Source organism: Pipistrellus kuhlii, unplaced genomic scaffold (genome assembly GCF_014108245.1).
Source record: "Pipistrellus kuhlii isolate mPipKuh1 unplaced genomic scaffold, mPipKuh1.p scaffold_m20_p_2, whole genome shotgun sequence".
Taxonomy (NCBI): Eukaryota; Metazoa; Chordata; class Mammalia; order Chiroptera; family Vespertilionidae; genus Pipistrellus; species Pipistrellus kuhlii.
Window position 1 is genome coordinate 80293358 of NW_023425515.1, and position 24354 is coordinate 80317711.

The window sequence follows — 24354 nt, forward strand, 5'->3', positions numbered from 1 at the left end:
ATTCAACTAAAAGCTTTTGCATCTAAGTAAGTTGGCCTTTAATATCAGGAGCTCAAATATTATAGCAGGAGAACTAGGAATACACAGGATCTTTAATTTTTTTTATATTTTATTGATTTTTTTACAGAGAGGAAGAGAGAGGGACAGAGAGTTAGAAACATCGATGAGAGAGAATCATCGATCCGCTGCCTCTTGCACACACCCTACTGGGGATGTGCCTGCAACCCAGGTACATGCCCTTGACCGGAATCGAACCCGGGACCTTTCAGTCCATAGGCTGACTCTCTATCCACTGAGCCAAAGCGGTTTCAGCTACACAGGATCTTTAAAATGAGGTTGCAACTCTCACTTCTGGGCAGTGAGTCAAACAAAACAGCAGAGTAGTAAACTGCAGTGTTCTTTACAGACCCCCTGCACACACACACTAGCACCCAAACACATTTCTATTCTTTTGAGTAGTCTCTCACTACTTCCCTAATCAAGATCATTCCTGGGGACTCGCTCTGATGATCTTTCTAATATAATTCATTGCCCTTTAACCCTTCTGTGGTATTTATATTTTACTAGGGATAGCATTTTGGAAACATAAGACTTAAAAGAATGAGTTTTTACCAGTAAAATATTTAATGCATTCACCATCAGTATGTGGAATGGACAGGCATTCAAAGACTCTGGAAATCCTATGATGTGGGGAGTTACTCCTACTCAATGTCCTGCTTTTACAGTATAATCTAATTGGTCCTCTGAGCAAGGGCACTATTTATGTGTACCATAGTGTTTGCCCTAATGCTGACATACACCTTTGCTTACGGCCTCCAAATGTAGTTAAAATAATCCCCCTAGAATACTGTTGCTACTGGAAGCACATGTTTAGCTCTCTGACTTGCGGAATAGGACTGCATAAAAAAATGTGGTACAAAGCAAAGCTAAGATGGTGCAGAGGTACTTAGATGAAAATAGACAATTTTGCAGCAGATTGCCTAACATATTGGCAGTCCTGGAATCACATCTCAAATCAGATGAAATAAGTTTCAGAAAGTTACTTAGCATGAAGAATATATTATCAAATTCAACATATAAAATGTGAATGCAGATCTACTGGCTCTTATTGCTGCCTGCCTGCCGTCTTCCCCCCTGCAACACTGCTATCATAACCTTAACTGTCAGTAGGGGGTGAGCACTCTTCCTGCAATATACTAGCAGACATGCTCTTTAGACATCCTCTCTGCGTAATTAACCACACGTAGGTCACCTTCCTGCTCTTTTGAAATCAAAACATCTGTTTTAAAATAAAAATTTTTATACATGTTCAACAGTGGTCAAGCTTTTAACCAATGTTAGTATCTTCCTGATACTTGAATTTGCATTTTTGGTAATATTTTATGGCAATTGCATTAAATTATGTGAAGGGTGCATTATTTACTATGACATATTTTTAAAAATATATTTTATTGATTTTTCACAGAGAGGAAGAGAGAGGGATAGAGAGTTAGAAACATCTATGAGAGAGAATCATCGATCAGCTGCCTTGTGCACACCCCCTACTGGGGCTGTGCCCGCAACCAAGGTACATGCCCTCAACCGGAATCGAACCCGGGACCTTTCAGTTCACAGGCCGACGCTCTACCCACTGAGCCAAACCGGTCCCGGCACTATGACATATTTTATTTCTGAAAAAAGTCAGCTATAAAATTTACAAATGACCTATTCTTAAGATTTTGTCTTTGAATTGAGATCAATTCACCAAGTTTTGTGAGCATGCTATTTCTTGTTGTCATTGCAGGTGTCTCCCAGAGGAAACATTTCCTAGGTAGCAAATAAGCCCATGAAGTAAAGACAGACACTTGGCAGCAGGTGAAAATGGGCACAGGATACAAAGGCTGTGCACACACCAGGCTCAAAGGAGGTGACTAGTAGTCTCACCATGAATTCTAATCTTGCCACGTTGGTATATGCTCAGTGGCAGGCTGTATCAAGGCCATTTCTTCTAAGAATATAAAATCTGAATTCAAAACTTAAGACATTTCATGTAGTATATGGATGATGTGACACCCAGCTGGATTATTTAGTTCACCGAATAATATATCATTTAAGAATACACCCTGGATTTACTGGAGCTAATAAGTTCTTTCTGTGTGCTCACTTTTTTCATGAGGGATTAATAATGTCTGCCAGGAGTAGCTGTATTTTTGTCATCTGGGCCTTAGTTTATGACTAATTTCCTATCCCCCCCCCCCCCCAGAGATAAACACCTAGTAGCTTTTCCTCACAACACATTTTCAGCCATGCACTACCTTAACCATTTATATACAAATGTTTTTAGTCCTCATGATTCCCAATAAGGTAGGTATTGCTATGCCTAATTCCAAATAGAAAACTAGATCTCAGCAAGATTTCTGTACTTAAGATTAGAATTTTCATTCGTATGGTACAAAAATTGCTTTATCACAATGAATCCCATGTGCTATCCACTCTTCCTTGCTCCCCACCCTCATGTATGGGAATCCCCATTTGGCAAGCCCCTACCTTTTGTAGGGTCACACTCATGGTTGTCTATGCGCTAAAAGTAGTTAGCTCCTGACATAGTGGAAAGCCATTAGGCTTACACACCAGAATGTAAAGACTATTTTGGGTTACTTAGTTAGCATAATGTTTGAATAACTTTTCTCTTTTGTATTATAATAAAACACAGTTATTCAGAGATGATACCAAATACTGAATATTCAAAATGATCTTAGATTTAGAATGTAAAATGTTATTTTTTGAAGTTGTGTGGACAATTTTGGGTATACAGTGTATCTGTACTTTTTTTGGACTTAATAGATGCAGGCTTAAAATAATCATGTTTGTATTATTTTAATTGATAGTTGTACTTCCAAAAATAAATTTTATTTTTAGCTAATGTAAAAATTGAGAACTCTGTAACATTACATATTTTCCATATCTTTACTATAAAATCTAAATGAGAAATAACAGTTTTATTATAAAATATTGTGTTTGTTCTTATCCTATTTTACTTTTTCATTTACTTTTTCTTTAGGAGAAATAGACTTTATTTTGTGTAGAAATTCTGTGTGCTTTCTTCTTCTTTTTTTTTTTTTCTTCTCTGAATTGCTTAGAACTTGGTTTATCCTGGATGAATGGAGAGTGATCCACCCTCAGAAGTCTGTGAAACAGTTTTGTCTCAGCAGGTTCTATTGTGAAAGCCCAGCGTGAGCAAGGGCAGTGTGAGATAGCCCATGCTGGAGCAGACTGCTGCCTTGCATTTTAAATATTCATTAATTACTACCAGTAGATTTGGGTAAAATACTGGACAAATGTGAACAGCAGGAACATCAACCACACTTGAATTAGTGGTGGCCCTCCAATACACAAAATCACAGATTGCAGAACAAAATTCCTAGAAGGAGCATGGCTAGATTTAACTTTTAGATGTGATTCATTAAGCAGTATTATATGCATTAAATGAACAGTATCATTTGTGTTTATATGGCTCAAGTTTTATTCAGAACTTCCCCACATATATTACCTCATCTGATCTTTACGATAGCCCTGTGGGGTAAACAAGGAATGTATTTTTCTTTTCATATTATAAAATCATAAGACTCAGCTTCACTAAGCAACTTACACAACATGGTAAGTAAAAGAATCAAGATTCAAACTCCAAATCTAATACAATGGGTCATTCTAATTTTTGTACTATCTTTAAAAATCAATTACATTCTAAATATAGATACACAACAAATTGTGATAAATTTCTAAAAGCACTAGATTTGATTTGACTAACTGTTCTTCAAGTTTATTCTCCAAAAAAGCTTAAATTTAATTGATAAAATATTTACAGATCCTACAAGGAGTTATAGTAGAAGCACAGCTTTGACTTTCTGAGATTCTGATACGGAACCGCAGTTTTCTGAGAGCTGACATGTAACTTTCAGGCATTACTAGCAGAGCTGGTCTCTCTCAGAACCAATAAAAAACTCAAAATATTGTGCTCTCCTCACCAAGGACACCATCCTGTTCCTCTCACTTGCCTTAAAAAACAAACAAACAAACAAACAAGCAAAAAAACCCAGAATTATGGCTATGTAAACATCTGATTTAAAAAAAAGGGGGTGTTACTTTTTTAACACAAATATTATTGGATATCACCATTGGCACGGACACCTTAAATGTCCTATCTTCAGAGAAGTAGGAAACCCACTTATACCCTTTTGATAACAAAAACTGTAACATATTTATAAACACATAAAACCATAGCATACATTTATAAACACATAAATTATAAAAACCCTTTTATTCCCTTTTGATGGCAAAACAACATATATTTATAAACACATATATTTTTATAAATACATTAATAAATTAGGTCTTAGAATTATTTTGCATTATTGTAGATGGCATAATATTTTTTGCTTACGTTTTAAAATGTTGAACTTTATATTTTAGTATAACAAGGAATCTATGTATACATGATTAAGGTAAAAGGATTAATTTCCTATAAACTGAAATATACAGAATGTTCCCAGTGGAATATTATCAGCATTCCACTGCTTGCTTTTCTGACACTTGAATTTTTCTTATTTTTGTTGAAATATGTAAGGCTTAGAACTAGACCATTAAATATCATGACTAAAGTGCATACATCTCATTGTATACAAATTTATGCAAGTACTGGGTGATCTTTAAACTAAATTTAACCTAAATAGCTCCTTAATTATGATAATAAATTAAAATTATTGCTGTCAGATTTCAATAACATGCTATATCACTGTTCTTTAACCTGAATGAAAACCTAGTAAAATATCTAACTCTGCCTTCTGTTTATACAAAATGAATTAAATGGATTAAGACTTTATTAATTCAAGGAAACTTCAAATATATAAAGCTGCACAAATCTCAGAGTCTTCTAGGCTCTTATAACAGTAGTTTTGGCTATGCTGGAGATATGCATGTTCACAGGCTGCCAAGGAGTGCCTGAACTATGCAAGAACTTTTAACTTATTCTGCTTAAAGTCCTTAAAGTTTAGGAATCCATTTTAATTGTTTCTTAAAAGACAGTAAAAATAAAGAAAAAAACTACATTTATTGAGCACTTCCAATTATCAGATACTGTTTATACAGTTAAGCAGTTTATCTCTTTCAGTCCTAAGTATTTTTTTTTTTTTGGTTAGGTATCATTATTTTTACTTTGCAAATGAGGAAATAAATGATCAGAGAAGGTACACAAATGACTTGCCAATGATCAACAAGACAAATGTGAGGAAACAAGGATTCCACTAACTCAACTCTTTTACTCTACTACAATAGCTTCCAGCACCTGTCCAAAGACTTCCCAAGATAACTCGCTCTCCCATGCTGATAACCCCACTTTAAGTGGTTGCTATAGACTGACTGTGTCAATCTCAAATTCATATGTTGCAGCCGTGCCCCTATGGTGACCACAATTGGAGAGGGTCTTTGGGAAGTGCTTAGTTTTAGATGAGTGCCTGCAGGTGGAGCAGTCACGATGGATAGTACCGTTATTAGAATAGGTGTCAGAAAGAATTCATTAGGAGGACACAAGAAGGAAACCATCATAAGCCAGCAAGAGAGTTCTCACCAAACCTGCCCATAGTACCACTCTAATTTCAGACTTACATCCTGCAAAAGTATAAAAAAAAATAAGAAAGTACATCAGTCACCCAGTCTATGGCATTTAGTTATGGCAGCCCAAGTTGAATAGGACAGTACTCATGTTTTACTTTTACAATAATAGTTTCAAAATTATTTGTATACTAAACATGCCAACTTAATAATTTATAATCTACTTGGACACTTTTGGGTTAATTTGTTTGATCTACCAACAAGTGATTTCAGGCTTATTGCAACTTTTCATGTTTTGTCTTATTCTATAGTTATTAATCTTTAAAAACTACAAATTAAATAACTTCATTTAAAGTTCATCTTGACCAGACTATATACCTAAAACTTTTGGCTCACTTTTCTTTGAAGCCTAAATACTCATGAAGATCACTTACCACTTGCTAATGTCTAATTGTCTTTATTTGGCTCTATTTCTGTCTAGAAATGTTCAGGTCATTATCAAGGAATTTGGAAAAAAGAGATGATAGTTCAGCTTTCTACATATTAACAAGTTCATTTTGGCTCCATGGATTATTGGGCAAGCTCTCAACTGTTACAGGATTGAACTGTAAAATCTTCTTAAATAAAAGGTAATTAGACAAAGAATTTTTGTTATCATATTGCAAATACAGAAAATAAGTCACTGTAAAAATAACTACATTTCTTGAAACATCCTTTTTTTCCTCACCAATTCTTTCATTCTCTGTTTCATAAAGTCCTCATCACTCTCAAAGACCTTTCCTTTTCTTTGAAAACATCCTTGACTTCTTTAGAAAGAATTTGTTCTAATTTTTATAAGTTTCTGCTGAGCACTATGACAACAGATTAATCATTTTACTTATATAAGTCTCCTCCTTTAGATATTAGTTTCATTTCTAAAATGGATGCTTTAAATATTTGTGTACAATATGTAGTATCTTTGTGGTTTGATGGTTGATCTAAAGAATGCAATGAAAATATTTTATAAAAGCATTCAAATATGGATATTAATTACTACTAAAATATATTAGGTAAAATGTAAACTTGTGTGATTAAATAATTCCAGAAAAATAAAAATTTTGAAAATGTATTGTGAAAAGAAATTATTTTTAAAAACCTATGGAAACATTCCACATAATGATGATTTGTGTCCCAAGTCAACAAGTGAAAACAAAGCAAAAAACAAAAATCATGCTGGGTATATATAATAAACAACTCTCTTAAAATTCTTGTGCATAGACATCTACACTTTTATAAATGGTAGTGGATCTACATTTAAAAGTAATAATAATAGTTAAAATATTCTGAGTACTTCCCATTGGCCAAATCTTAACAACTTTACATTTTTTCAATGCTTAATTCTCAAAAATAAAATACTATACTAACACAAGACTATGATAAACAAAGTTTGGACATTTGCAACATTTTTAAATTGGATTTGCTACATATTATAGTTTAGTAAAAAATATAAATTCATTAGTGAAATAATATTAGGAAAGTCACTTGATAAATTCACATTTATATAGAGTCTTATTTGATACCAGGAAAGATAGCAAAAATAGGTCAATATTTAGGTCAATTATACCAAGACCCTCCCTGGAATAAATCATATCTATATTTGAAAAAGGAAATCTGATTAGTAATTTATTCAATGCTAATTAGTTTGTAGCCACAAGCCACCTTTACCACCCGCATCACCCCTTCATTCCAATACCTTTGGGTTGGTTCCATTCTTAATCTGAATGTTGTTTAACCTAAAATGTCTTTAGGGGATAATTTTCTAACCACCTTTTAAACTACCACCCACAGTTTCTCACAAACTAAGATGCATCAGAGAAGTTCTTTTTTCTTTTTCCTAAATGGAACAAAGGAAATACCAAAACATAAGTGATATGTAACTTAAAACTTTCTACTGGTGATATTGTTTCCCTACACTTAAAATGGTAAATTACATCTAAATTATGGTTGATGGCAATGTAATAAACAATTGATATGATTAAAATAGATCAATAATAACCTAAACTATAAAGTTCCCAAGTTATAATAATTTCAAATAACTAGTAGTATAAACAGAACAGATAATGGTACTAATTATTTGTGTGTTGTTTTTTTAATTTAAATCTTAAGCCGTTGACAAATATTTATCTGAGTGGAAATATATATCTATTCAATTGTAGACCAATAGCTCAGACTGATGATTTCCTCCCACATCTTATATAAGCATATGCCTATACTGTGGGATTTATGTGTGCACACACAATCACGTGCACACACACACACACATAAGTACATACATATATTTAGATAACTTGAAGACATCATTTGAGCCCATTTTTGTTTTATTTGCACAGGGCCATCCATTAATTTAAATGCAGAACTGATTTTTATTTTATCTGTCACTTCAATAATTTCAGTAACGTAATTTTAAAAATAATCTTTGTTTATTGAAATTATCTTTAAAAATCTCATGTATTAAAGTTGTGTGATGTATGGGCTTCATTTCATTAATAGGGCATAGTATAATATTTGCTATATGGAAAGTATCTAGCATCTGGTAAAGCATTAACAACTGCCTTATTGTAAGGCTGTAATGACCTAATTTTTTTTTTTTTCTTACCATATTTACTACAATGTGACATCACTTTCTCATTTTCCCCACTAGGAGAAAGGTCAGGCATCCCCATTTGACAGATGTAAAGACTAAGGCAGCAAGCAGCAAAGAGACTTGTCAGCTAGTTGAGTCATAAAAAAAGAGAAAGTCTTTTTATCACCCAGTCATCTTCTGACAGCCAGCCGTAAGTCTTGCTTTACACAAAAGGAAGGTCAGCCAGGGACTTTTGGAAAATTTTGCTAATACACAGATATCTAGTCTAATAATGTCAGTGATAATGAGATTTTGCCTGAGCTAGTTTCTTGGAAGTAATCAAAGCCAATTTAATATCAATCTATATTTCCATATACCTTCTAGGTTTTTGGCCTATGACATTGCTTCACTAACTTTAAGACTTAATTTTACCATCCTATTCTCAAAATTAAGTGTAAGTTTAATTACCTGGAATAAATCAATAGCTATTCCATTTCACATTAGCAAACTTGACTCTATCATTAAGCAATGGATAGTCAAGGGATTCTATGGCTACATTCACATTTTAGACAAGTCAGTCTGATAACTAGAGGATGAATTTGCTGGTGAGAAATGTCACCTAAGAGGCTGTTGCAGGCACAAAGTGAGAGATGGCCTGGCCCTACAATAAGATAGTGATAGTATACCAAACAAGAATGTGTGGTGGGGGGAGTTAAGGAAGAGAAGTAAAAATAGAGACTCATAAAGGCAATGAAGGCCTGGGATTCAATAGGTTGCAAAGGAAATATAAGATAAAGATCAAAAATAGGGAGAAAGATGGTTTGTAGGAAGGTTTTAAATTTTTAAATGATAAGATTTTAAACACTATATACCAGGTTCATGATTCAAACCTATTTGCTCAGATCTATTTATTAGTTGATTTAGATAATAAAATAAAGGACAACTTGAAAGTAACTTAAAACTTCTATCAGCTATTTACTTTAACATCTCACATTGTGCTTTAATGACAACTTGGTAAATTCAAAATACAAATAAATATAATGGAAAGGTACGAATGCCTTGACTTCATATTCACAGATGGGAGTAATAAAGTTAATATCAACAGGAATAAACATTAGAAACTAATCACAACATATATATATATATATATATATATATATATATATATATATGCATAAGCATCCAAATTACCAGAATGACTGGAACTGCTAGTCACTATGGCACACACTGACCTCCAGGCAGCAGATGCTCAACCCACGAGCTGCCCCCTGGTGGTCAGTGAGCTCCCACAGAGGGGGTGCCTCTCAGGTGAGATCAGTCCCAGCAGCCCACGACCCCTGAGGCAGCCACTCCCTCCCTCAGTAGTCCTGCAGGTCCAATCTCCGAAGAATGGGCCAGGCACCTACAGACCAGTGCCACCAGCATGATCCCAACAGTGCTGCTGCCTTCCTGAAAGTCCACCTTGGGCACTGTGGCAGCTTCCCCTCCCTAGATGCTCCACAAGGAAGAAACAATATTAAAGCGGCCACCAGGTGGCTCCCTAAGAAACGGTGCAAAAGTCAGCAGGATGGATTCAGATATTGGGCTGGCAAGGACATTCCTTCACCCACCAGGAGGGCTGATCACATCCTGGGCCCCGCCCCACCCCTTTTAGGACTCCACCCATGCACGAATTTGTGCATCGGGCCTCTAGTTTAAAATAAATATGGCATAGAACACAATATCCAATCTAATTTAATTTATATTGAGATTTATGGTATTTAAAAATAAGAATAAAATTATCACTTCCCCCTTTATCAGCACACAGACAAGTAATAACAGGTTGCACAATCACATTCCGTTGCAAAGTATCATGATTCTATTCCATGAAGAACAACTAGAAAACGTGATGCTGGTGAATAAATTATAGTTTCAAGTGCTTGAACTGCATATAAATTTGCCTTCTGGAGAACTGTTGAATGAAAGAACTCTAGAGTCTTAATCTATTTAGATTTTTTTTTTAAAATGTATGGTCTTTACCCTGTTTTTAACCCCACTTAACTCTCATTACAAAACATATCTATCCTACCAGTATGAAAACCTATTTTACAGAAAAATCCAAGGCCCAATCACTAAATGATACTGCTAACAATCTGTTCATTGCTGTGGTAGAAGGTTAGTGATGAATGGTTTGTCTTCTGATTTACCTTTCAGAATGTTTTATTTGTGCTTTTAGCTTTGCTTTAAAACTACTCCATAATCATCAGCACATCTGACGTTGGCAAATTCCTATTGTCACTATGTGAATGCTACATAGGAAAAATTAGAAGAGATGAATACAGAAGGTTTATATAAATCCTATAATATTAGAGGAGGAGATTTCAGTGGAACAGAAGAGCTGATTTGGGATACTGGATGAAATATGCATTTTCTAAATAAAAAAGGCATTGTTTTCTTAGGAATGCCATTTTTTTTGTCTAATTTTACACAAAGCTCTTTATAAAAGAAATGTAGCAGATTATTTAAGAAACTTTACTTTAAAATTACAACAAAAAAGCCACAAACTATAGTCATCAAAGATTATAATGCTAAATGTAAGACATTTAAAATGTTTTAATAAGATAACATTTAAAAAAACTGTTGTCATTTAAATGTAGCTAATTAGAACTCTAATTTATAATTGGTTTGTTATTGGTGAATCCACAATGTAAATGGAAAAAACCACTATAAGTAAGCAAAAATGGAGAAACGATCTATGAAACATTCAAATAGGGTATATAGACTTCACTGTCTATACAGAAAGTTCATTTTTCTGAACTTGACATTGAGGAGAATGTTGTTAGAATGATCTTTATTATCACTAACTTATAATAAGATGTTGCCAACAGTTATGTTTCTATCTCCTTTGGATGGCTTTTGGGGAACACTAAAGGACTATTATAAAACATACTAGAGGAGATTTTTCATAGGAAATAAAGATAAAATTATTTCAAACTGTTGGTTTTGGAAGAAAGTAAAATTTTGAAATAAAATGTGCAAATTAAAATTGGACTAGCAAATCCTCAATTTGAAAAGTTAGAACATTAAATTCAAATGAATAAATAAATAAAAAGAGCCACAAGAGCCACAAGGCATTACAATTTTATAAAATAATACAATACTTCCAAGAGAATAAATACATTTCATACCAACATGTGTGTGTGTGTGTGTGTGTGTGTGTGTGTGTGTGTGAGAGAGAGTGTGCGTGTGTGTCTGTAATCTCAACAATTTTAATGTCTTTTGGGAGGTAATGCTATAAACTCATATTTTTAAAAATCTATAAGGTAGGAATTTGGATAATGCTTTAAACTCATATTTTATATAATCTATAAGGTAGGAATTTAGATATGATGTTTCCAGTGTTGTCAGGTTTTCTTTGTTCTCAAGTAAGGCCATCAAGTGCCTTGAATCTGCAGGTACTTTGAATTTCTCAGATACCAGGACTGTATGTCTGAAGTTCTAGGATAAAACCACTAGAGGGTAGCCTTGCCTAATTCCTCAGGCAAAAGATGATTAATAGATTATAGTTTCTAAGAAAACATCTTTTTATTGAAATATATATTTTTACCACTTATATAACTAGTTTTTATAACATATAAGTTATATTTAAAATAAAACTGGTCATCTTAAGAATATAATAAGGGGTTCACATAATTCATTGTCTCTATAATAATGCAAAGCCATTTACATAGCATTTTTTTTTCTATTGTGGAAATTGTATTAAAACTCACAAATCTTTACAGGCAATATATTTTCCCATATACGCATCATAAATGAAAGAGCTAAAGTTCATATAGGTTACAGATGTTTAGAGTTCTTAATATTTAGACTTATGTGTACATTTTGAGTGTCTTCTTATTTATTTATGTATTTATTTCTCACTTGAGTTTAGTTTTTCATTGATTTGAGAGAGAGAGAGAGGGAGAAAGAAAAACATCAATGTGAGAGAGAAACATTAATCAGTTGCCTCCCATATCTGTCCAGTTCAGGGATCAAACCTGCAACCTGGGTATGTGCTCTGATTGGGAACTGAACCCTCAACCTTCTGGAGTACAGGATGAGGCTTCAGGCAACTTAGCCACCCTTCTGGTTGTGTACTCTTTAATACTAAATTGAAGTTAGTCACCGTTTCCTGAAAAATTTCATCTCACATATTTGTGCATACCATTTAAGAATCATATTTCTAGTACATTCCCACTTGCACTCTCAGATCCTTTCCCTCATTCGATAAACATCTTATTGTCCTTTATTATTTTAAATATTTTATTGATTTTTTTGCAGAGAGGAAGAGAGATGGATAGTTAGTAGGAAACATCAATGAGAGAGAATCATCGATCAGCTGCCTCCTGCACACCCCCCACTGGCTATGTGTCTGCAACCATGGTGCATTCTCTTGTCCGGAATCGAACCCAGGACCTTTCAGTTCACAAGCCAATGCTCTATCCACTGAGCCAAACCGGTTTTGGGTCTTATTGTCATTTAGATATCATCTCAAATTATGTTGTCTTTGAGGAAACATACATTCCACACATAATCCTTAAATTACATACTGTAGAGTTTTCTTAAGTTATAAATTTCCATAATAATACAATCAAGCATATAATCTCAGATAATTAATGCAATATATCTATATCATGCCAAAGATATAATCACTATTATCTCCATTTATCTTGTATGAAAAATTGAGCAAATCATTAGATTATCAAGTTACTAACAATTATTTTTAAAAGTATATGTTTGGTAAGTTAAAAGTTATTAGTTCAAGGAGTCTAACAAAAAACAAGTTAAGCAAGAGAAAAAGATGAACTCATTGGAACTTGTCAAAGACAATTCCAGGAGTAATCACATAACAATTGCCTACGTCCAGATAGTGTGCCCCTTTCTTCCTCACTCTCTCTGTTTCATACCCTGCCTAGCACTGGCAAAAAAGAAAGGGCCTTTACCTATTAAAGAGTTAAATACAATAACTGCCAAAACTGGTTTGGCTCAGTGGTAGAGCATCAGTCTGTGGACTGAAAGGTCCCAGGTTCTATTCCCGTCAAGGGCATGTATTAATACATTGGTTGCGAGCACATCCCCAGTGGGAGGTGTGCACAAGGCAGCTGGTCGATATTTCTCTCTCATCGACATTTCTAGCTCTCTATCTCTCTCCCTTCCTCTCTGTAAAAAAAAAAATCAATAAAATATAAAAAATAAAAAAATAAAAATAAAGAGTTAAATATCCTCACGGAAGGCAATTTTAAGAAGAAAGAGACTCCTCTAACATCCATTTAATCTCAATGAAAGACTCTCGTATAGCTTGGGTAATGAGTCCTCCATTTGGGGAAAAGGATAAAGCTTCAGCATTGCCTGAGTCAAGGCCAGGTGCCCCTTCCGTGGCCAGAGAGTGTGCAACATACACTAGTACACTAATGAGTAACTTCATTAGAAACACCTGGCATGAGTGAGAGCAGAAATCTCCCCATGTGTGCATGTGGCTTCTCATATCAAAACTAAGAGAGAACTACTCTCCATGCATAGCTAACGAAATAGAAGATGCAACCATGGGCTTTCCTGTTGAGCATATATTTTCTTTTGTACATTTACCAAGTTGTGTTTTTTGTATATCTTGGGTTTATTTGAATGTTCCTATGCTCTAAATGAGATGAAGCCACAAAGTCCTTGCAGGTGAGTAATGCCATGGGAAGCTGAACATTTTGTGGGTTCTGTACATGCTTCAACCAGGGAACACTTTTTTGCAGATGATTCTGCCTTGGAGATATACTAGGAAGACATCCTTGGGGCTTTGCATCATTTTACAGAATTGGAACAGTGTAAATGACTGACAATAAGTGGACCCAAAATGAAGAGAATAAACTAAGTTGCTAAAGGCAAAGCATGCTTACAGACTAAAATCCTCATTAGCAGCACAAAACTAAAAGCCAAGATTATGCTATCTTGGTAATACTCCAGCCAAAGACGTACTAATTAGACAGGGAGATAAACTGTGTTGCTAAAGCAAACCCATACTTTGTTTATGCTCAGGCACTGAGTGGCAGTGCTGAGTGAGCATCAAGGTCCAAACTCCCGTTAGCATAGAAAAGAGCAAGGAGGTGTCCAAGACTAAAATGCTCTCCAAGACTGAGCACCAGAAACAAGGGCTTTGAACTTCCACTGAACAAAGTCTGACCCCACATAGGTAAGGAAACCATGTAAAGTGAAGTGGAGGGGTGAATAGTGTGAAAAAGTGTGATATTTTAGGGAAACGCCGAGGCAAAATCTGGATTCAATTGTGGGGAAGCAGAAGTTGAATTTCACTTACTTCTTGTGTAAATTACTACAATATACTTTTTTTTTTAAATTTTCAAATTTTATTGAATCTCTGGGGATGGCATGTCTTAATAAAATTATATGATTTAGTTGTACAATTTTATAATACATTATCAGCATATTTCATTGTTTGTTCACCACCCCAAATCAAGTCTCCTTGCATCACCATTCATCCCCTCTTCACCCTCTTTTACTTACCCTCACTCCCTTTCCCTATGATAATCACCACACTGCTGTCTGTGTACTTGAGGTTTATTTTTTTTTAACTTTTTTCTTTGCTTAACTCCTTAACCTCGCCTTTGACAGCTATTAGTCAGAAACTATCTCTGAGTCAGTTTCTAAATCCTAGAAGAAAACATAGGCAGTAAAATCTCAGACATTTCTCATAGCAATATTTTTTCTGATATATCTCCTCAGAGAAGGAAAACAAAAGAAAAAAATAAACAAATGGGACTACACTGAACTAACAAGTATCAATATTTGCACAGCAAAGGATACCATAAATTAGAAGACTGCCCAGTAATGGGAGAATATATTTGTCACTGATACATCTGACATGGGATTGATATCCAAAATTTATAAAGAGTTTATAAAGATCTACATTTAAAAAATCCAATTAAAAAATGGGCAAAGGACCTGAATAAACACTTCTCCAAAGAGGACATAAGATGACAAAGAGACATATGAAAAGATGCTCATCATCAGTAATCATCAGAAAAATGCAAATTAAAGCCATCATAAGATATCACCTCACACCTGCCAGAATGGCTGTCATCAATAAACCAACAAACAACAATTGCTGGCAAGGATGTGGAAAAAGGAAACCCTCATGCACTGTCAGAGAGAGACAAACTCCATATGACTTCACTGATACCATATGATGCATCTAATGAACAAAATACAATAGGCTCTCACATGGTTTCAGTGATATGATGGGGATTGTGGGCCTGGTCCCTGTGAGTGGAAATGTCATACAATAACATGACTAGCCATTGATAGTCGCAGGTTTTGAAAAGGGTAAAGCAGGAAACAAGATTGGATCAACTTCTAGGGTCTCAGCAAGCCACTGTGAGTGTCATAGTTTTATTACAGATATCTTGGATCTGAACTCTAATCCAGCTACCACATCTTATGCACAAATTGTGTACAAAAAAACATACCTCCAAAGATCACATATTTATGCAATATCATAACCTGAATTAGAACTCAAAGATCCCTAATCCAGTAACTTTCACTATATCTTATTACTTACAGATATCATAGTAAAGACACAGTCACTGAAGTCACACAATTTTCTACATTGTTATTGTTACTGACATTTGGGTTATGAATTAAACTTCTATTATTGTCTCAATCAAGTCTTTGCCATTTTGGGCAATGAGATCTTTTCCATTAAAATATTTTACTTGTGAAAACCTTGCCCAGAGTCAGGTCTGTGAACCAGCCAGAGCACCGTGGCGGCACATGTGACAGTGTGAGAGGAATCAGCTTTTGACAAGTCTGCACCACGCATGAGCATAAGCTAGTTGTTCTTGGCTCAGGAGGAGTCAGAAAATCTGCTCTGACTGCACAGTTTGTTCAAGGAATTTTTGTTGAAAAATATGATCCTACGACAGATTCTTATAAAAAGGGGAAGTTGAAGCAGATGCACACAGTGAGGTAGAAATCTCAATACTGAAGGAATGGAACAGTTTACAGCGATGAGGGACTACATGGAAAATAGATAGGGCTGTGAAGTAGTTTATCCCATCACAGTGCAATCCACATTTAACAGTTTACAAGATCTGAGAGGACAGATTTTTCTAGTTAAAGACATTGATGATGTTCCAGTGACTTTGTTTAGTAATAAGTGTGACACTGAAGACAAAAAGAGTCACAAGAAAGGAATGAGGTAAAAAATCTAGCAAGACAATGGGACAACTCTGCATTCTTAAAAATCCTCTGCAAAATAAAAAATAAATGTTAATGCTATTTCTAGGACCTTGTGCAGCAAATTAACAGAAAAACTCCAATCCTGAGAAACCCATCAATGCCATTGTGTCAGTTGTTTAGCATACTAAGTGCACTGCAGCTCTGAGCCAGGTCCGGAGCACTGCTGCCAATCAAACATGCCAGCCTTCCAAGGCTGCCAAACGTACCAGAATCTTAAAGGGACTTTCTGGCTGGTACCCTACAAGAGGCGGGCGGAAGCCACTATATCAGTGTGCACATTCTAATCACTTTCTAGTATCACAAGAGAGACTATCACTTATAAACAGTCTTAGAGCATGCAGCTGGTAACACAAGAGGCCACAATCCACTCTTACTGCCGAGAGACATGTTCACCCACAGATGTGCACATGTATGGGAATGGCATACCATATGCTTGAACATGCCCCATACTTTGCATTGGAGAGTACAGTACTATAAACCCTAAAAGCATGACTACTTTAGCATAATAAGAGAAAGTCAAGGTCATTACATTGTATTATACAAAAATGCTTTGATTAACAAAGCTTTATTTTTTTTTTTAATTTTTAAAAAACCTGTGGATACAGTGATCTTATCTTTATACAATAGTCCTTTCAGAATAATGTCTTAGATTAAAGACTAGTGCTGGAACCAAAAACCATCATTGTCACTGGTATTAAAATGTAAAAAGAGCTGGCCAACCTTGATGGCTGTGAATGGTCAGAGCTATTAATTCATTGTCTAATTGAGATAGTGATGATTGAGGCAACTTTAATTTGTTAATCATATGTAAATTCTTGTTGATTTTCTGTTGTGGGAACTTCCCCCTAAGAGATGTCTTTGTTTCAGAATCTCAATAAAAGGAATGGTAAAAGGCCAGAGCATGGGTTAGTCTTCCCACTAGAAGTGGACTTCCAGCCTGGCCCCCATTTTCACAAACTAACTTTTCTCCAGTCTTTTTATGTTAGTGTGCGGCCTTCTCCAGAAGCCGGACCCTGAGTGGGCCCTGAACCACGCAGGTCGTGTTAAGGGATCCCACAACATAGCCTTTACTATCAGTTGGGAAACAAACATGTAGATTTGTCAAATTTCTTATTATATGTTTCCTTTTTGGTTTACATAGGGAACAATATTTATAGTTGTGTGTACAGTGGGGGTCTACAACAAGAAGTGTATATTTTCAAACAGTTTTTTAATGTTTTTAAAGTATATATTTGTATTGATTTCAGAGAGGAAGGAAGAGGGAGAGAGAGATAGAAACATCCATGATGAAAGAGAATCATGGATCTGCTGCCTCCTGCAAGTCCCCCACTGGGGGTTGAGCCCACAACCCAGGCATGTGCCCTTGGCTGGAATCCAACCTGGGACCTTTCAGTTCACAGGCCAATGCTTTATTCACTGAGCCAAACCATCTAAGGCATTTTTTTTTTAATGTTTTAACAATTTTTGTAAATTATGTTCAAGCTTTTGCAGCTGTAGCTTCTCATTGTGAATCCCTTATTTGCTGGCATAAGTATATTTGCAATACAAAATATACATGATTTTTATTTTTGCCTGTTAGTGATTGTTTCCCATGTTGAGATGTTAAATGGTGGACAAGTACGGTGGATGTGAATGTGGGAAATAATTTTAACCATGTGTAATTGGTCCCAAGATCTAAATTGCAGTAACTATTGCTGTTTCAGTTAACACTCTGTAGGCATTTACATTTGGGTGTCTATTCAACAGGGTGTCACAGTATTAAGATTGATCAAGCTAATGTTGCAACAACTTAGAGGTGGCCAAATGTAAAGTAAAAGTGGTGCAGTTTTATATAGCAGCATCAGTAGTTCAGTAAGTTTGCATTGCCATGCAAAAGCTTGCATTATAAAAAAAAATATTTTACTTGCTAAAATAATTTCATTGCATGTATGCCCCATTAGAGCACTATGCACATGTATTTAATGTTTGTGTCTGCATGCTTGAATTAAAAAAAAAAACTATGTGATTTCATATATTTTTATATAAACCTTTGTAACATGAAAATTCACACAAAGTTTAAAAACCAAGTTCTTATATGTTGGCTTGTTAGTTGCACAATTAACATAAACTGTGAAGTTGTCCTCATCTTTGGCAAAGCAAGTGCTCTATGCAAAGTATGCCTAACCTACCTGGTCTCAGGACCATGCCTTCCATAGCTCTAAACCTAGTAGGGCTGGTGACTCTGATATGAATTCAGCATACCCTGGAAACAAATAGTCACTTACTTACCCATCTTTGCCAGAAACCCATTTAATATAATCTATCAACAACTAAAAATGAAAATTGCAAGATAAACATATTTGGGAGAAATGACATTAACTTGAATTCTCGATAAAGCAAGACAAAAAAATATATTAGTCTATAATGTGATACAATTATTCAATATGCCATAGTGATTCAAATATATAGAACAACAAACAACATATTTATAATTGTTATTAATAACAAGAAAGTTTAACTAATTTTAAACCACTATTTTGTTATTGTTAAAATCCCTTTTACTTAATCACTAATGTTTAAACACATACACATACATAAACACCCAGCTGACATTTTTTAAAATTAGTAGCCTACAAAATTCAGCAGAAAAGAAAACTGCTTAGAGAACTATATTGAAAGTCTTCTCAAGTGTAACAATTCAAGGCTATAATTTTATTTCACTAAGCTTTATAACTTAACTGAAGAAAGCTATTTCAAGAAAAGAAATTATATGAAATGAGTCTACCTGGAATAAATTATTAATATCTTGAAAGTACATTTATATATATAATTTATTAGTTTAATGTTCTTACTTTGCAGATTCATTGGTAACATTATTAGAGCTTTATGTCAAATAAAGGTCTCTGTATGGCATTATTACTTCAGAATGGTACAAACGAAATTATAGGGAGTAACAAATTCAGACTGCAAAAGATTGAAGCTCTTATTTCTAGATCAGTCTATTAGCAGCTCTACATAAGCCCACACTTTAACATCCACTTCGCACAATTAGCAAGAATAAGAATAACCATGATCAAGCTGCTAATATTGTTATGCATGTAGAAAAGTAAAAGATTCTCAGATAGTTCTTTAAAAATCTCATCTTAAGTTTCCCTTTTGTGTACTGAAACTCTTCCTTTCTAATAGCACCTGATTAGATGCACATACAATTTTGGTAATACTTTTACTGCAAGAAGGTGTAGAAGATAAATTATCAAGTAATCATTTACTCTCCCAAAACAAGCTTTATTGGTTTTCAGAAGTGAGGCAATAGATACCATCTATAATGGAAAGAACCAGAATTTTATATTTTTCCCTTAGGAACAACCATCTCTAATAATGTGCAGTATTTCCAATCACTGTGCTAGATTTAATATTTCCTATATTCCAATTTGGGTCTCAAAATCATTTTTAAGAAATACTACCTATTTTTGTGCTCTCAAAAATACCACATGCCTGAAAAATTTCATGTTAGAGCTTGGAGAACTTTAATACTACAATATGACTTGCTCTAAGAGGTCTATAAGACTGAAGCTAAATATATTTCTATAGTTTGCATTTGGTGAAACCTATTAGTTCAGTTCTTAAAATATTTTATTCCTTTTAGATTATTAAAATATATATATATATATATATATATATATATATATATATATATATATATAATTGAGTTTTTACAGAGAGGAAGAAAGAGGGATAGAGAGTTGGAAACATCCATGAGAGAAAAACATCAATCAGCTGCCTCCTGCACACCCTCTACTGGGATGTGCTGGCAACCAAGGTACATGCCCTTCACTAGAATTGAACCTGGAACCCTTGAGTCCACAGGTCGATGCTCTACCCACTAAGCCAAACCAGTTAGGGCTCCTTTATATTCATCCCCATTTATTAGGGTTTCCTAATCACCTTACCCGGGTTTTAAAAAGTAGTTCCTCTGTAATATTGGGTAAACTCTTTTTTAATGTGTATTCATATTAACCCTTTTTTATTTAGGTTTCTGTTGGGAGTAAGATGATTAAACTTAAGTGAATAGAAATGAATCAAATAGATATTTTAGATATACCTAGTAGACAGATAGAGTGATAACTGCATATATAGACTGAGAGATATATCAGTCTATCTTTTAGCAATTATCTATCCTGAGTTTTCAGATTATTCTGTCAAATTTTTAAACTATACTCATAAAAGCAATGTAACTTAAAGAGTAATCATTAAGCATTTATGTTATTTAGTTGTTCTCTAAATAACAGTCAAATGTAATAAGTTGTGTTTCTAAATAATAGGGTTGCTCTGCCACTGGAGAACAAAGAAAATGTTCTTTGAATTTGAATCAAATAACTAGCTTTACTTTGCCAATCTAGAAATGTCTAAAAATATTGTAAAACACCTTTATAAGATTCTAAGATTCTTGCAGAAGTCCCTCCCAACATCCCCTGCCCTTCTCCAATCAGGACTTCCTTTGTGATCTAAGTCATGCAAAAGATTTCTAGGTAGTTTCACCAAGTTGAGTTTTTCCCACTTCATTCCACTCCCATTGTTGCCATTGAAGTTTTTTCTAAAACACCATAAATCAATTCATCCCTGACTAAAAACCTATGGTGACGTGATTCACCTAACAGAATGCTAAAATAGATGCTGACAACACCAAATGCGAACTCGCATTCAGAGAGACTGGACAGCCTGTGCATTGCAGGTGGGAATCTAGATGGCATAATCACTTTGTGAAACAGTTTGGCAGTTTCCTGTAACAGTAAACATGCAGTTATGACACCAGAGAGCAATTGCACCATTGAGCATTTACTCCAGAGAAATAAAACATATTACCACAAAAACCTGCACACAATGTCATAGTGTATTCATAATAGCCAAATACTAGAGACAATCCAGATATCTTCCAATGGCTGTATGAATATTCTTACCATAAGATATAAAAAAGGAACAAACTAGTGATACATGCACAACTTGCATAGGTCCAAAATAATTAGAGTGAATAATATTTTTTTTAAAAAACACCAAACACCCCAGATAATTTTAAAAGGTATAAAGGACTTGTGTGCATACATATGGGCCTAGCCAGTGGCCATGGACAATGGGGGGGGGGATATCTAGGGAGGGGTTTGGGATGGGAATGGGAGAATAAGGACAATTATGTGAGACCATAATCAATAAAAATATTAAAATAATAATTAATAATAATAATAATAATAATAAAATAAATGTACCTGCGATTTAATTCCATTTAGATAACACTTCTTAGTAACAGCCAGGAATCAGAAATGAGGATGGAGCGGTGGTGAGTATGACTACTGAAGGGCAATGCCAGGGATCCTTGTGGTGACTGTATTGATGTCAGTACTCTGGTACCCTAGTTTTGTAAGATGTTATTAATTCATTATCTGTGTCCTACTACTGGGTAAAGTTAAATTGGAGGTCTCTACCCTGTTTCCTCGAAAATAAGACAGTGTCTTATATTAATTTTTGCTCCCAAAGATGCACTAGGTTTTATTTTCAGGGGATGTCTTATTTTTAAATGAAGAAGAATATGGTACACATTTATTGTTAAATGAAAATAAAGGAAATTTATTACCTGTATACAGTAAGGTAGTTGTCAACACAAACCAGACAAACTGTGAATCCTACAGTATCAAGAATTTACTCATTTATTCAATGACAATAATGTCATCATCTTCTGGAACATTATCATAACAATCCAATTCCTGAATTTCCTGTGACTCCATTTCTTTCAGAATCAGTGGACCAAATCTCTCATGTTTAGCAATAGCATTCTGAGACAGAGCCTGGGGGAAGGGGGGGCTTATTTTCGGGGGATGCCTTATATTTCACTCAGAAGGAAACCTGTAAGTAGGTCTTATTTTCGGAGGATATCTTATTTTCGGGGAAATACAGTATTATATCTTAAGTTTCACATGAATCTATAATTGTCCCCAAATGAAATGTTTGCTTAAATAAACAAACTAACAAAAAAACTTTAATGACTTCACAGTTTTCACAAAGAACTAAAAATTTCTGTGTCTTATGTGTAAGGACATTTAGAATATGTCCTTCAGACATTTATAATCTTCACTTGTCCTGTTCTCCCACCTTAACCTCTGCCCTGCAACCCACACTTTATATATGTTAAACTTCCTGTCCACAGCCTTCCTCTTTTTCTTCGCCAAAACAATACTGATAAATACTTTTACTATGGCCACCGGGAGGAGGAGAAGCCAAACAATACATTTTTCTCCCTAAGTACATTTAACAATATAAAAACTCGTTATACGGAAAATAATCCTAATTTGTTTATTTTATTACTTGTGCTCTACAAAAAAGAATTAAGTTGCTTTCAAAATTCATGTAATATAACAATCTTGAGTACATTTTTAAAAAGAAAGAAAAATGTGCCAAAGGGAGTCGTTTAAGGTATGTTGCTCAGATGTTGCACACCACGCACCTCTAGGGGCCCTTATTTACAATAGGCACAATCATACACCTGATGAGGTTACACGCACCAAGCACTCTTTTATATGCTTTAAAAGTGTTGGCCCATTTAATTGTCAATACTATCCTAGGAAATAGTCATTATCTTCATTATATAATAAAGAAATTGATATTCAGAGTGGGGATATGGATCATGTACATTTAACTCCCTAAAAATTAGAAATATGTTTGGCTATAAGCTCTCTAGGAGCCAAGTCAAAGAGGAAAACCGAGTCACTTAAATGTCACAGCATTTATTATGTGGAATACAGTTGTTTGTGAAAACCACAGATGTTCCAGGAGCTGAGGACAGATTAAGTTTGCCTATTTCCTAACAGAAGGACAGCACTAAAACAATGGAAAGTTTATTGAATAACATTCTTATTATTTCCAATTGCAATTAGATGGTTATCCAATGATGCTGCATTGATTTCTTAAAATTACTAAATGTTTATAATCCCTACTTCAACTGAACTAAAAACTAAAATGCAAAACATTCAAATTTTAACACACTGAGTAGATTTCCTAATGTTGAGCCATTAAGGTGCCATGTTCTTCTACCTGTTCCTCTTTGTGGCCTGATGGTGTTGCAAGTCTCAGCCTAGCATGCCTGCCTGATCCCCACTTGTCTTGGGTCAAAGTGAAAATAGTGCTCGATGGAACATTTTCCTTTTTGAATATACAAAGTAATTAAACATATATATTCCAAAGATTGCTTGTTCTGTGTATTAGAACACTTTCAGAAATTTTTAAATAAATTTCCATCTTCTCAATTACTACTAAATATGCTATTACATAGCATTTCACTTTGAGATAGTGCCACCTATTAGCAAGTTTCTAGTGTTTTCTAGAAAGGATTGTATTGTTTAGGTATTCTTGTTTCTCATTGATTCAAATAGATGTAATATTACATACACTCAATATAGGAAATAATTATGCAACCTAAAGTCAACTTTTATAACAAAATGCAATGATTTAAATGTTAAATTATTATTCTATAATTTTATTATTCTATTCTATAATTCTTGTTTATATAGTTGATATTATTAAATGTTTGTAGTTATATTTTACTTCACCAAATGATTAATTTTCACTTTTCATTTGATTTTCTGGGACTTACTTTAAATTAGATTTAAAATAGATGATGCTATAAGGATAAAACCATGTATACATCAATAAGTAGTTTATTTTTAGAGTGGGAGAAAGAGAATATATTTTTTCATAATTTAAAGTATATTTCAAGGAAATTTGAAGTTTCATAAATTGGTTCTCAGTTTCTAGGTCTGATAATTCACCATTCACCTTTAAGACATCTAACTACAATGTATAATTTCTTGTTTTGTGTAATTATTACTAACACATTTTGATGGGTTCCTATGTAGAATCTATAAAATAAACCATTGGAACTA

General features: G+C 34.3%; 1 protein-coding gene and 1 pseudogene across 3 annotated transcripts in view; one reads left to right on the plus strand and one right to left on the minus strand.

Moving 5' to 3' along the window:
* CADM2 (cell adhesion molecule 2) overlaps nucleotides 1-24354 on the minus strand; it is a 1125034-nt gene that overhangs the window by 480768 nt on the left and 619912 nt on the right. The gene's annotated exons all lie outside the window — the stretch shown is intronic.
* Nucleotides 9578-16592, plus strand: LOC118724783 (annotated as a pseudogene).